Genomic DNA, 13,712 nt, shown 5'->3' on the forward strand with positions numbered 1-13,712 from the left:
ACATATAATATAGTTCTTTCTGTTGAAGAGTTTTTAATGACAATTTCACATGATTAATTAAGCTTCGTTTTTTAAGTTTCACTAAGCTCCCTTCACAATCAGTCACTCTATATCTACGTTTGCTTTCATCGGGTTTTACATTATTTTTGTATGCAACGTTTTGGGCTATGTGGTATAGACACATGCTTTCCAGAATGGTACTCCTGTTCGGATAGTATGTGTCCAGTAAATTGTTTTTTTAGAATGTCTTGGCTGTTGGGATCATTTCTGGCAATTCTTTCTATGTCCTCATATGACTTTAGCACTCTTTTTCTAGATTTTGCAGGACCAACACTGAGCCATACTATGTTGGTTGATTTCCCATACAAAGCAGTGCCGGTTAAACGATCTGCTGCTCCATAGGCCCCACATTCTCTATGAGAGAGCATTTTTATGCCTAGGCTGTACAATTTCTGTGATAATGTTTTGTCTGATGCAAGGTCATCCCAGAGGTCTTGAAGCTCTGTTTTTTCTGCTTTTTTTAAGTAGGATATAACATATCGTGCAACAGCCTGCAATGTACTGCACATCTATGTTTGCATTCCATAATAGGGCTGTGATTGCATTGTAATCATTGATATATTTTGATTCTTCCCTTCTTTTTATGTAATACATGTTTGTAGGTGATTTACCTTTGACACTATGTTGAACTGAAGACATGAAGTTGTTTACTTCATCTATTTCTGTAATTGGTCTAGGGAAACCAAAGCGGCATTTGGTGTAGTATTTATCTTTGTTTTTGTTTTTGTATTTACGGCGACAATATTTGCCACATTTGTGTCTTTGAAATTGTAAAATCTGCCCATGCAGTTCACTATGTGTCTGTTGTGAAGGGATTTCACATGTGACATCTTTTTGGATCAACTTCAAAACAGTGATATCACTGTCATGCCCAAATTTCGGTGCACCTTTGATCCATAACAGCATGCGAATATGTGGTGCTCCTCTCGCTTGATATTCTTTTCTCCAAAAGAAGTGTTGCACTTCTCCAAGGGGAGGAACAGTTTTATTGCAAATAAAGTGTAGCATTGCTATGAAACAATGATGGAAATATCTTGAGACATTAACCTGATCTAGAGAGCAAAGTTCTCCATGTGTTAATATATCTATGTTGTTTTTGTTGCTGTTTGCTATGCATAGGAACTCATGTAAATCTTCCCATGCATATTCTGCACAACTTAGCATAACAAACCAAGTTGGTGGTCCAAGGTTTCTGATCATGCAACGCACTTCTCCGTGCCGTCTGAACCAGTATTCCTTTGTACCACGCATGTTTGCAAACAAATTTGTTATACTTGATTGTAAAACCTCATCTTTTTCTTGTACTTTTTATATTAACTGCATAGCTGACATATTTTGAAAGTGCGCTCCAGATTTAAGAATGTGTGCAACTCCATAACATAGTGTTGCTAATTCATTTTTATAGAGTAGGTGGAATATGTATTCCACATTTTGTCTAAATCTGGGATCTTGTGAATACATTCGCAATGAGCGGTATTCTGATGCCCCAATCTGAGTGGGCCTATCATCGTAACTCCCACCTTTGCCAGTAGGAAATAGCAGTGGAAAAGCATGTGCTTCTATACTTTTTTCCCAAATACTCATTGGTGACCCTTGGGTTTGTCGCATTTGGTAAGTTTCTAGTGCATCATCTATGCTTTCATTGGAATGCAATGGATGAATTGTGTAATGGTCCAAAAGAGTGGATACTGTAGCTGGATCCAGAAGTTCAAATTGTCCAGTTTCTGATGGCTCTTGAATTATTTCAGTTGTTTGCCTTAAGCTTTCATCAATATTTATTTCCGTGTAGTACTCATTATTGTCTTTTAGATATTGCAATGCTTGTATAACTTTGTGTAAATCCACTAATTGTTGGCATTTTTTTTGTCCTTTGTTGGTACTCCAATTACCAAGACTATGAAAGAATGCTCTATTGAACGTTCCACCCCTAGAGTGTGTACATTTTCCGTTAGATCTAATGACAAGTAATCTACTTTGCGACAAATGCCTTTCACCAGTTCAGAGGAAGGTAATTTTGCTGTTTTTAGATGAAGGCGTATAATTGCTTGAAATCGATGAACTGTTTGAATTATTATGCTCTCATGCAAATTGAGCTGTCGCAGGATTTTTGGTAATGGAAACTATTCCAAATTATTTGTAATAGCAGGTGAAGGAGTGTGGGTGTTGTCTTATTTTGCAGTACAGTAACTGCAACATTTTAGGCGTTCAGTTATTTCATATTTGTTTTCCGCTAAATGGTACAAAGCTAATTCAAACCATTTAGAGTCTTCATTGTTTTCTATTTTGTATGCTATGCCTACATTTTTTGTTGCTTTTGTAAAACGTTCTGCGGCAACACACACATGGTTTGGTACTTCAACTGATGACCTTTTAAATTTTACTATTTCTTTTCTGTATGTGTGTAGTAGAAGGTTGCTATGTGCAGAATTTTCCCTACTATGTTCTAAAACTGTTGCATTTTCTACGTGGCTCTCACTTCCAAAATACTTATTCTGAATACGGTTCATTTCTTCTTGTAAGTATTTGGGTGTACCATGCAGAAGAGTGGTATTTAAATTGCCTGATTCTGAAGCTGGACTTTTTGCACAGTATATTTTATACACTAAATTTGTTACATTGGAATGATCTACTGATATTCTTTTGATATCATGGAAGGTACTTTTGCAAATTGGCCCAGAAATGCAGGCTAAAGAATGTCCTTTTAGTCCTGTGTCTTTCCGCACTGCACAAATATCCATATTTTCAGCACTTTCATTTTACTTTTGTCTTTACCTTTTACATATTGATTGAGAAACTGACGTAAAGATTTGAAAGCTTTGTTTGGAATGGTACACATTGATGTGCACGGCCATTTGTATACTGGACGGTGTGGTTCTACTGAATCGAGAGGTAATTCTGAGTTTTCAGGAGATAGTTTTGTAAGCAGTGTTTCTTGTTCCATGATGGTAGTATTGATTTTCTCATAGCCTCGTCCACTGCTATCGGTGGCAATTGTGTTTGTTTGATTTTGTTTGTATCTTCTTCATTAAAATATGGCTCTTTGGTTGCTGTGTGACGCCATTCACCACCACAAACATGCAAGAAATTATTTTTGTTCACATTCCGTTAATTGCTGAGTTTCTTTTGTTGTTTGGTACTTAGTTTTGTTAGTGCTTTCATTCTATTTAACACTAATATGAACAACTTCCTTTTGAGAATGATTGCACAGTGCACGAGATCTTGTAGGATTACATTTCTACGGTAGGTTTTAAGGGGTGAGGATGATTTTGGTCCTCTTCTTAGTAGATTTTGAAGGACTCTGACGAAACATTTTTGCTAAAATACTTTTTTTTACTATGGGTTCTTCTTACACTATAAGGATTATTAGGAACATTGTTGGCTGTACTGGCAGCTGTTTTATTTTACAACATTTCTGTGTTTTGTGACACTTTTTGATGGAGGAGATACAGTTTCGGTAGTTCAGACTTCCTTTATTATGTTACCGAACTGCATTAGCTGGTTTGTACCAAGATGCACCTTTATTTTTCTTTGTTCTAATTCTGCGTTCCTTTCCACAGAGTTGCTTTTTGGTAGGCATTCTTTGGTGTCTGTTGAGAAAAAAAAGTATACTTTGGTCTGTTGTCCAATGTATGTGTGCAGTGTGCATGTGTGCATAAGTCTGATGGGGAAGCTCTTTGTCATGGTGTGTCACCGTACAGTGAACTCTAACAATCATTTGGTAATGCTACTTTACTGTTTGTATACTACTACAGTGTGCTTCAGATGAGAGTACAAAGTGCCTAGTTGTGACGAGAACCATTATTAATAACCGAAATGCCAAAAACGTGCTGCAGTAACTTCTTTTCTCGATCTAACCTTCTGAGAATTACCTATGTTATTTCAGTACCAAACACACAGGGATTTGTCAGCCATTTTGCCTGTTATTCTTTGTTCAATAAATGGATATTTGTAGGTAGAATGGTTTACAAATCAATGCTTGCTTTGGTGCCCAAAATAAACAAATAACCCACGCAGCCTCTCTAGCGAGTAGTTACAATATAAAGGTTGTACTGTACTTACTTTTTTGTGGAAGATGACCAGGTTTCTTCAGATATGTCGTCTGCAGTGTAGATGCTGTTGATTCTCAGGAGAGTAGTCTTCACTGCAAATTAAAAAAACAAAATCAATTACTTTGTGTGTTTGCAGCAGTGATGATACTGCAGACATTATTTGTGCTTCATTCGTCAGAGGATTGAACTTTCATATTTCAACTCAGTGCACGTGCACATTTAACTTTACTCTGTGAAGTCTTGGCATAGTACTTGCAATATGGTACTTGTAAGTCCTTCAAAATAACTAAATCTTTTAAGGGTATGGAAATGCCTTGTTCTTTACAAAGTGTACTATGCATAGGAGAGTGGTTTGTAAGCGATAGGGCAAAGTACTAGATGGGGAAACCTTTTCTACTAGTTAATGAAAAGCACGATGTCGAAAAATCGGGAGATCCTCAGAAGGAAATGTCAGCACTACAATCGGGAGCGCTTACTATTCTCATACGATCACATTGCAAGTAGCATTACTGTAGGCCGTACAGAGTACAGAACTCCGACATTTTCACATACAAAATTGAGGTCTGCCCTAAATAGGCATGCTTGCAACGTATGTATAGGTTATGCGGAAGCCAGTAATCAGTCGTGCGATTTGTGCATGACAAATCGGCAATCTTGCACTTTAAAGGGGGAGCATTGTTATGTGTTCCCTATGGACATTTAGCAGCATTATTTTGTCTAATTTAAATCATAAGGCTTCCACATGTTCTCTGATTAAAATATACATACCTGTACTACTGATGCATGTGGACATGTATGGAGCTATACGTTCGCAATCCTTGCACAGTAGCTTGTGAAGTTGGTGCTTTGCAATGGAATGCGACTTGTATTCAGAATCATCGTCAGTAATTTTGAAGTGCGCAATGTTGATGACGGAGTTAAAATCAGTGATGTTCTATGTGATTGGTGGATGATTGTGCGACCGCTTAGTTGTTTCCAATGATGGACTCGCTTTGGTGCCGCTGTAGAAAGGGTGAGGACTGGGTAAGAGTTACGTGCCGCACGAAGGCAACGCTTGTCCGTTGGTAAGGCGTTTCACATACGGGTTTCTACAGCAAACCCTGCATGGAAAGGCGACTGTAGGCCTCAGCCAATCAGATGTTCACATTACTCTTTTGTGTGCAAAGACGGTGCGCACACTGAAGATGGCAGAGGTGGAGGGGGTCAGGGTTTTGATGCTTGGAGACATTTTTGTCCAATGCTTACAACACTATGCCGATAGTAGGCATGTGGCACACCATTTCGATGTGCGAGGAGTGGAGGTGGTGTGGAGCGCTGACACTGATGCCAATGCTGCGGCAATTCTGCAAGTTTGCAGAGACATGCGTAGAATGACCAATCCTCATGTGGTAATTTTGCACTACGGTGCTTGCCATTTGGGATTTCACCTACTTTGTTGGCAGATTTGGCACAGTTAGTTGAAGCACTCATGACCATCTTCCCAACAACGAAAGTACATTTTTCTGCTTTACTTCCGAGAGTACAATGGAACAACACTTCTATTTTCTGTCCAGATCAAAGCATCGGGAGGTGTATCATCAATCGCGGCATGCGTGCATTCATGCTACAAGTTGGTATGTTTTGTTGCAGCCACGAAAACATTGCTCCAAGCAATGCGCATTACTTTGAAGGAGATGGTGTTGCGCTATCTTCTTTGGGAAATGTGATGTTCTTTTGGAACGTAAGGCTTGCTTTACAGAAGGTTCTGTAATGTTTGCAAGAGTAAAGGAAGGACAAAAAATTCAAAAAAATACATAAAATACTAGATGTCTGTACGGTATCTGGCCAAAAATAAAAAAAATGGCTATTTTCAGGGCCTACCTTAAGGGGGAAAAAGGGGAATAGTACTTTAATGTACCATCATCATGCTCTGATCCTGTACATGTCCGCGAGCATGGCGGTAGTTAGCAGCCAGCACATATCACCTCCGGGGATTCAAGGGTGGAGCCGCATGTAAATGAGAATGAGCGGCGCTAGGGATTGGTCCATAAAGTTCAGTAGGTGTGTTCTGACTGACGTACTTTAAAAGACCATCTTCTACCTAACAGGAGACCACACAGTCATGGCTTTCCATGCTCGAAAACAGATTATACGGATTTTGGGAGACTCATGGATACATTGGTTGAAGGTGTATGCAGAAAGCTGCAGTTTATCTACACATCTCGGATTTCCACATGCGGAAGTGCACTGGTATGGCGTGCGTGGCATGAGATGGCTGGACTTGGTACCTCTTTGTGTTACTTTACTGACGGAGCGTCCTTCAGATATAATGATCATTGATTGTGGAGGAAACAGTTTAGACCATGTATCTGGAATTTCTTTGCAATTTGCAATGAAGGAAGGACTCGCGAAGCTCATGGACTTGTTTCCAAATTGTCAAATACTTTTTTCCCGTATTGCCCAAAGACAAATATGGCTGCGTTCTTCTGCGTTTGGTCCACAAATGGAGAAAGCGAGACGCAATGTGAATAAGGCTTTGTGTGCATTTTTAAGAGATGTTGGCATGTCTTCTTTCAACAATGAAAACATTTTGTTTCGCAGCACTTTTATTTTCCGCAGAGATGGGGTCCACCTCACATATGCTGGCAATCAGATTTTCTTCGCAATGTACAAAATGCTTTGCGGCCTCTTTTGCAATCACACTAACCTATCTGACAATCCGTTTTCCTCAATCCACTGTTTTTGACCCACACAACACACCACCAAAAGGCTCTTTTCAGAGCCGCCACTTACTCTAAACGTACACTTAATTGCGTTAGCTCCACATCCACCCTACCTTTTTCCTCTACGACTGTTCGTGAACTTTTTCAGAACTCGCAGGGGTCTACGGCCATCACTTCATAGTTCTATTGTTATACTGAGAAAGGCGGCTCCGAAAAGAGCCTTATCTGTAATTTTTGTTGTTTTTACGTTCATTGCTTAACAGTACATGACACGCTAGGAGAAGAGGCGAAAGGAGGGTAAGGAACGGACACCAGCCACGGGGATAAAAAAGGGCAACTGAACAGAGAAAGATTTAGGGTGAGCTTTATTTAGGTAAGGAGCAGATCCTCTGGTGCTCGGTGACTGCAGCCTCAAATGCACTTCGAAAACTCTCCCCCCTGCAGAGTACTGCGTCACAATACGTGCACACTACTGTCATCTTTGAAAGGTAAGGGTCAACAGCTTTGCGAATGGCTTGTAAGGCAGCTGGAGGAAGGGGCTCCCCCACAGGAGTGTCTCTTGTAGTGGGAGGATTGAATACCAAGGATGCTGTGGAGGAACTCAAACGACTACGCTCCTCATATGGCACCACCTTGCGAATGTCCGCAGTGTGGAACGAAGTGAGGTGTCGCTTCATGGTTGTCGTACCAAAACTGTACGCTCCAAATCTCCCGCGACTCAACACCACCTCGCACTGGTTACACTTCACTAGGTTCGCACATGCTTTTGGTACATTCCCATAAACGGAAAACCACCGCCACTCCCACGACTCCCGCCGAGGGCTCCTAGTTCGGAATTCCTCCACTTCATTCTCTTCCTCCTCTTCTTCCTCGATCTCTACATCCTCACCCATATATTTCTCTGCAGGCCGTTGGTGAGGTGATGGTGGTGGCGGGTTTGGGGGTGGTGCGAGCCTAATGACCCAACAACAGCCATGGAAGCCATACCGATTACTGTCCTTTTTTCACTACAGCAGTAAAGGCAACACACCTCAGTCAGTGATGTCAACAATTATATTTGTGATGTCATCTTTGATGTCCTGGGTGTTAGTCTTAGCAACGCACGTAGATGGTGCAAGTTATGGTTGCTTATCTTACCATAATGGTGGAATGTGCAGTGGCTTTTGGCTGCACTGTGAAGTATGACATTCCTTTAGTGACAATTTTTTTACTGAATGTACATATATATGTATGGCTGGGAAGGAAAAGAAAGGGGCTAAACAAGTGATGTCGTCATTGATGTCATCATTGACATTTGAGGTGACATCTTTCATGGTCTGGGTATTAGTGTTAGCAGTGCACATGGGTGGTTGCAGGGTTGGGGGCTTAGTTTACCATACTGTCGAATTTCAGGGGTTTTTTGGTTTTAATTTGAAGCATAAATGGGAGGTGGAAAGTATTTAAGTATTTTTTTAGTGACGTGTACAGGTTTTTGTTAGGGCAATTTAACCATAACGTCCCCTCAACAAAGTTTTTGTGTATATATATATATATATATATATATATATATATATATATATATATATATATATATATATATATATATATATATATATATATTCTCCCTCTCTCTCTCTCTCTCTCTCTCTCTCTCTCTCTCTCTCTTTGCTTTTTCTTCCTCTCTATCACCAGGTCCAAGAAGGCATATTCCCCTTGCAGTTCTCTCAGCTTCCGCAAGTTGAAATATGCAGCCAACTTTCCAAGAAAGTGCAACTTGGCAGCACAAAAAAGCCAAGTCCCCTTGCTGTCTTTCGCTCTGCATTATCCAACTGCAGACCCCATAGCCACAATTGCCAGCAAGACACTGACCACAGCTTCTTGTCATGTCTGGCAGAGACTGACTCGCAAATCAAGGTGGTCTACGGTCTAACTGTAAGAAGGACAACGGGAGGTGATGAGGTGCAAGGAATGGGATTGGTGTGATGTGGAATTAAAGGGAGTCAGTTGCAAGGAATTGGTGACTGAGCAATATGGGCAACGGAAGGAGGTGCTTATAAGGTAAGGGAATCAGATTGAATTCATATTTAAAGGATGGAGCAAAAGGGGAATGGAGGTCTGAAAGTTAATTGTAAGAAACAGGAGTGAATTGAGAATGTCTTGCAAGGGAAGGATACCGCAATCTATTCACTATAAAGCTAGCCTCAAGAATACTGTGTCTGCTTGCATTTCCTTGCATATGTGCATTTGTAAAACAGCTAGATATCTTCATCCATTCTGTAGCATAAGTTTCTTCATCTTGATTCCAAGATGTCACTTAACTTTGATACTTTCTTGATGCCTTATAGAATATCTGCATTTGCTAGTCTCTGCATCTCTTCTATGTAAGTCAGCTTACGATTGGGCGATTCATCGACTACTCTCCCATTATGCTTCACATCTAGACATCCTTGTCTGAAGAAATGCTCCTTTGGGGTCCATATCTTTATGACTCCCTTCAGGCATCCAGATGATTTCACATGCTCATCCTTGTTCCAAGTCATGAGCATGCACTGTCCACTTGGACTGCAATAGAGCCATCTTCCTACATACTTCTTATGGTTCTTTAGATACAGGAACTTCGTCCCCCCAGGTGCCTGGATACTAGCCTTCACAAAGTCTCTGATTTCTTCATCTGTCAAGTCTCTGGCCTTCCATCCTGACTCAACAACAATCATTATTTTCATCCCTATGGATTTCTTTGCTGTCTTCTTGCAGCGTGACAGTATTATCCTGATCACACTGAATCCGAGTAACACCAGTACTATCAGGGCTCCAAGTAAGTTGAATATGTCTGCCATCCATTGTGGAACCAAAGAAAGAGTGACCCAAACCAGCTGTCATCAGCAATGTCTTCTACTTCATCTATCATCTGGCCGTGTAGTTTTCTTAGCATCTCTATGGCCACTGGCCACTGTCAAGGTGCCATTCTCGTCATTGTGAGAAGCTATGAACGTGCAACATGATTCTCTGATTTTTGCACATACATCCTTAGCTGCGATCATGTCCAGGACATATCTATTCTGAAGAGTCATCAGTCATATGGCTCACATCTCGTCTCTTGAATCCATTTATGATTGTGTTCATTGTCTGTGCAGTTCCCATATGGGAATCTGCAGCCATTTGGTATTTTTTCCAATCTGGATTCTTGGCATGAAGATCAACGTGAAAACCAACAAAGTCTGGCTGAACAGTCTGTGCTCATACGGGATGGAATCAAAAGCTTCTATTGACTTGGTAGAGAAATAGTTCTCCCTCTTCATTCGATTAATCAGCTCCACGGATCTCTTCTTCCTCAGGTGATCATCTGCTTTCGGGAAAATGTCAAGGTTCAAATCACTTTTAGGACTCACCAACGCTGGAACATGAAAATTCACCAGTGAGCATATTCCTCCCCAATCTTTGGGTAACATCATATAAGCTTTTGATCCACATGCCCAATAGTGATCCATGATCACTGCTGTCCCAATGTTCATTCCTGATGCATCAAAGATACGACCACAGTTCATATTCTCTCCAATTTTTCTTGTGCCATTTTTTCTGATACACAGCTCTGCACTCTGCAAAGGCACTATTTGCAAGGGTCCTCTTCTGTCTTCGACCGAGGTCAATAGTTTAGCAAGTTTTGACCATAATGTCTGGCACAGCATTTGTGCATTCCAAATAGTTGATTCAGGTCGATAAACTACCATCCATGCTCTGCAGATAACCACTCCTTCTTCCCAGCCATCCGGTGATAACACTGATCCCCAAATCTGCATCTGGCCTCTGTTCTTCTAAATTTGAATGTCGTCTGCAGATTTTTCTGGACTCTCAAGCCTTCTGTTTACTTCCCATCTGATTCCAGCTCCTTTAACTCCAGGCTTTTCATATTTGATCATGTGATTCTTAGTATGCGCCTTATTTCTTGTCTTTGTATCTTGGACATAATCATCTTCATCTGTATCTTTCCATTCAGTTGCCCATTTGAGATAGGCATCTCGGCACATGAACTGGCCTCTTGTATGACAGAATGCTTTGTCTGAAAGACAGTGTGCTATCTGGACGTCTATTTCAATAGCTATGAAGATCTTGGACTTCCCCATGCTATAAGGCAGGAGTGCACATACAAAGCATTCCTCCTTTAAGGTCCTCCTTACCACTTCTTTCATATGTTGATACCATATGTTATTCCCCAAGTGTGTTGTATTGTCCAGTAATCATTTAGCTCATGATCATCCTCCCTAGCACTTCTCTTAGATCTTGTTCTTTTCTTATGAGCCTCTATAATCATCTCATGAAGTATGTCAGCATAATTTCTTCTTACTGGACCAATCATAGGAACATTTGTCAGTGGACTGGGTGTTTTTACATGTGTTATCTATGTAGGTTCACTCCTAGTCAATCTCTTCCTTTGTCTCTCCTTTCAAGCCCGTTTCTGGTGCTCAAGAACAATCTCCACAACACTTTTTTTCTAACGAAATCTGTCTAGTGACAGTTGTCATAGACCCAGGCAATTTTACATCGTCTACTGGAATAGGAATTACTACATAGGGTCTTGGCTGTCTTGTAGTTGCCACATCTGTACCCTTCTCTTGTATAGGAGGATACACAGGCGACTTTGCTCCACTTGCATCTACATAGTAAGCAGTGTGTACTGTAAATGAGAGCAGTATCACTATGAACAAAATGCAAGTGTAAATTACACACCGATAAGACCATTTGCAGCAATAGTTTTTTGCACATGATGGATGCCTCTCATGATCTGCCATAATAAAGTTGCTATTGATGCTGCCCATTTTACTTTTAAGGAAGGAAAAACAGACTTTTAATCGGGCAACATCATGCACTACTTCTGGAAGCTGCTGAGTTCGCTCCACAAGTTCCTTGATCAGCTTCAGCTGGTTTATACGATGATGAACAAACGTTCCCAGTGAAGACCACAAATTGACCTTTACCAGACGACATGAAGATTCTCCTTCAGCATGAAACAAAGGTCCTCAATCAGTAGACTTTTGGATCTTCTCCCTCGATTGTCTTATTCAGTTCTCATTGATCTCTCAGAGTACAGGGTCAATTGTATTATGATGTCTCTAAGTATTTCATTAAGTGCTGCATTGTTCCTCGGGTCTCTCATGAACGTTCTGACATCGGTTTGTCTCCCAACAAGATGCAGGCATTTCTCAATCTGAAGAAGCTGAAGAATTTGTTCAATAATAGCTGCAAGCAATCTCCTCACAATTGGACCATTCTTAGGATCTTGCCAGAACAGTTGAATGCTTGTAGTTCTCCCTACAAGCGCAGGGTAAGCACGCAAAATGAACAGAATAACAGCAAGAATGATCCATGAAATGTTGTCATTGGGCACCACCATAGGCACCTCCAAAAGAAATTAACTGAGAACGGAATCTGGGAACTATAACCTCTTCCAGTCATCGAAAAGTAACTCTCAGGCCAATGTCAACAAACTACTGTGGGTCAAGAACAAATAGCTTCCCTTAACCCCTTTTTAGTGACTGAGTGTTCCGAAATAAGCCACATTCCAATATATTCTTTATGTTTATTTGACAGCTTCTGCGTCCTTCTTCCTCGTCATAGACCTAATCTGCACGTACTGTGGTTCTTCCCTGATGCTTAACTCCGATGGGGATGGGGGTGATGCGGGTTCTCCAGCATAGATCTCCATGTCTCTGAGAAATATCCAAGTGCATCTGCCTTGCACCTTGACTGCAGACGGTGTTACATCCTCCACTATGAAGGGGCCGTTGAAAAGCAGCTTGTGCCACCTTCTATTGAAGCAGATTAGGATGCATCTCCGGAGAAAAGTTTGGGAAGACATAGCTCTTTAACTCTGTTTGCTGTAACATCTCCTTCTGTGTTCCGAGTTTCCCCATACCCTTTCCGCTTGAGCTGATCTGAAATGACAGAGATACATGAAGTCATGCATGTAAGATAATCATGTAGTTCCTTTCCTTACAATTCTGCTGTCGGCTGGGCATCACTTCTAGTTCTAAATGGAAGTGTGAGATGTGTCCTCATTCTCTTCCCTGTCACTATCTCGTGGGGCGTAAGATGGTGGTCTGAACCTGGCTGATTTCTCATTGCATACAATGCCACTGGTAGACAATGCAACCATCCTTCATTCGGGGTAAGCTTCAATTTGGCTATTCTCTCTTTAAGCAAGACGTTGAGTCTCTCACAGACACCGTTCGCTTGCCAATGAAAACGTCTGCTTTATGCTAAGCAACAAGCTTATTTGTTCAAATACTTCATTAACAAAATGAGGGCCATTATCTGATCTCAATACTTCACATATTCTCCATCTAGGAAATACTTCTCGTACTAAAAATGTGGCTGCACAGGTGGAGTCTGGTTGTATACATGGTCCAGCTTCAATCCACCTCAAAAAGGGACATACTACCACTATCATATATCTGTATCCATTACATACTTGCAGCATGTCGACATAGTCGATATGCAAATGCTGAAAGCGTCCATTAGGTCTTGGAATAACTCCTCTAATTGTGTGCAATGTGTGCCCAGCAGTAAACATTTGATCTATGATACAATTTACTGCATAAACTGCAACATGTTCTACCATATTTGGAACAAACCAATCCTCTGAAATTGTTGCGGCGAGGCACTCTCTAGTAATGTGTGCAGAGTAGTATAGCTGTTCCAACGCTGCCCTTAATAAGGCTACAAGCATTACTGGTTTACCAGTGCTGTCTTGTTGCCACAGTGCTTCAGAGGGGTTTAAAGAACACCCTCTCCACATCCACAAGTCTTTTTAGTCTTTTTCGCTTACCGTCTCGCAGCCTCAGCCAGCACGGCATCTTCATAACTCCTTCCGCACCTAAGAGAGAAGGAAAGACAGCAACAGGGACAATTGCAATTAAGGACAAAC

This window comes from Ambystoma mexicanum, chromosome 6p (assembly GCF_040938575.1).
Source record: "Ambystoma mexicanum isolate Mex_15411 chromosome 6p, UKY_AmexF1_1, whole genome shotgun sequence".
In the NCBI taxonomy this organism is placed as follows: domain Eukaryota; kingdom Metazoa; phylum Chordata; class Amphibia; order Caudata; family Ambystomatidae; genus Ambystoma; species Ambystoma mexicanum.